The sequence below is a fragment of the Eptesicus fuscus genome, chromosome 7 (genome assembly GCF_027574615.1).
Source record: "Eptesicus fuscus isolate TK198812 chromosome 7, DD_ASM_mEF_20220401, whole genome shotgun sequence".
Lineage (NCBI taxonomy): Eukaryota > Metazoa > Chordata > Mammalia > Chiroptera > Vespertilionidae > Eptesicus > Eptesicus fuscus.
Window position 1 is genome coordinate 85818202 of NC_072479.1, and position 2556 is coordinate 85820757.

Here is a 2556-nt window from a genome sequence, read left to right on the forward strand (position 1 = left end):
TGCATGAGGTGATATCTCATTGTGTGTGTGTGTGTGTGTGTGTGTGTGTGTGTGTGTGTGTGTGTGTGTGTGTTGTGTGTCTTATTCTGCTATTTATTTCCAGGTTATTACTTTATCTTTCAATTATAGTTTATATTCAATGTTTTAGGTACACAGCATAGCAGTTAGACAATCATGTACTTTAAAGAGTAACTCCCCCCCCCCAATATTTTAAGTACTCACCTGGCTCCACACATAGTTATTACAATATTATTGACTATATCCCCTATGCTGTAGTATACATCTCTGTGACTATTCTGTAACTACCAATTTGTACTTCTTAATACCTTCACTTTTTTCACCCAGTCCCTTAACCCCAATCTCCTCTGGCAACCACTAGTCTGTGTTCTATATCTATGAGTCTATTTTTATTTTGTTTATTTTGTTCTTTATATTCCATATGTAAATGAAATAATGTGGTATATGTCTTTCTCTGTCTGACTTATTTAACATAGCATAATACCCTCTAGGTCAGTGGTCGGCAAACTCTTAGTAAACAGAGCCAAATATCAACAATACAACGATTGAAATTTCTTTTGAGAGCCAAATTTTTAAAACTTAAACTTCTTCTAACACCACTTCTTCAAAATAGACTTGTGCAGGCCGTGGTATTTTGTGGAAGAGCCACACTCAAGAGGCCAAAGAGCCACATGTGGCTCATGAGCCACGATTTGCCGACTAGTGCTCTAGGTTCATTCATGCTATTGCAAAAGATAAGATTTCCTTCTTTTTTATGGCTGAGTAGTATTCCATTGTGTGTATTTACCATTTATCTATTGATGGTCACTTGGGTATCTTCCATATCTTGGCTGTTGTAAATAATGCTGCAATAAACATGGGTGGCATATATTGTTTTGAAATAGTACTTTGGATTTCTTTGATTATATACCCAGAAATGGAATCGCTGGGTCATAGGTAATTTAATTTTTAATTTTTTGAGAAAACTCCACACTATTTTCCATAGTGGTTGTACTAATTTATATTTCCACCTACAGAGTATTAGGGTTCCCTTTCCTCCACATTCCTGTCAGCACTTGTTTGTTGATTTATCATTGATAGCCATTCTGACAGGTGTGAGGTGATGTCTCATTGTGGTTTTGATTTGTATTTCTCTCGTGACTAGTGCTGTTGAATGTCTTTTAATATGCTTATTGGTCATTCGTATATCATCTTTGGAGAAATGTCTATTCATGTCCTTTGCTCATAAAAAACTCTAGTTACTTAATTTTTGTTATTGAGTTGTAGGAGTTCTTTATATATTATATATATTAACTCCTTATCAGATAAATGATTTGCAAATTGTCCTATTCCATAGGTTGTCTTTCACTCTGTTGATTGTGTCCTTTGATTTACAAAAGTTTTTAAGTTTGATGCAGCCCCAATTATCTGTTTTGTTTTTGTTGCCTGTGCTTTTGGTGTCACAGCCAATAAATCATTGCTACCTCCAATGTCATTAAGTTTTCCCGTATGTTTTCTTATGGCCTTTTTATAGGTTTAGGTCTTACATTTATTATTTGTTCAGTCCATATTGAGTTAACTTTTGCATATGGTGTAAGATAGGGATTATTTTGCATGTGGATATCCAGTTTCCCCTCACTGCTTGTTGAAGAGACTGTCCTTTCCTCATGGAGTGGTCTTGGTACTGTTGTTAAATAGCATTTGATCATATACATGAGATTGGTTCCTGGGCTTCCTATTCTTTTTCACTGATTTATTTATCTGTTGTTATGCCAGTAACACACTGATTACTATAGATAGCTTTGTAATGTTTTGAAAACAGGAAGTGTGATCCTTCAACTTCTTTATTTTTTCCAAATTGTTTGGGCTCTTCAGGGTTCCTTGAGATTTTAAGATGGATTTTTTCAAAAAGTGTGATTTTATTATACTATACATTTTGCTTTGTGGTTTATCCAATTAAAATATATTATTATGTACAATAATTTTTATTAACCGGAAATAGAGTAGAAACTCGTGTTTTGTTTTCTATTGTCTTTATGCCTATGTATTTTATGATAAGTGTGTATTATTTTTAGAGGAATATTTGAAAACAATTAAAAATACTTTCTTTCTGTACATCTCTGCTCAAATACTATTGACCATATATTTATGCTTGCATTGTCACCAATAGAATTTATAATATTTACTGAATAAATTAATGAATTTATCATCAATTAATGGTGATGAATAGGCAATAGCTTTCAATAATAATATATATTTGCATCAATTTAATAGTGATTTAATATGATTGTATTTAATAAATATTAATATTTATTAAATGCCTACAATGTGCCAGACTATGTAGTTTTTAGCAACTAAATAGTCTTGCTTCTTGCAACCATCCTTAAATGAAATAAGGGAAGGAAGGAAGGATTAAAGGAAGGAAGGAAGGAAGGAAGGAAGGAAGGAAGGAAGGAAGGAAGGAAGGAAGAGAGAGAGAGAGAGAGAGAGAAGGGAAGGAGGGAGGGAGGGAGGGAGGAAAGGAAAGGAGGGAGGGAGGGAGGGAAGGAGCTTATAACT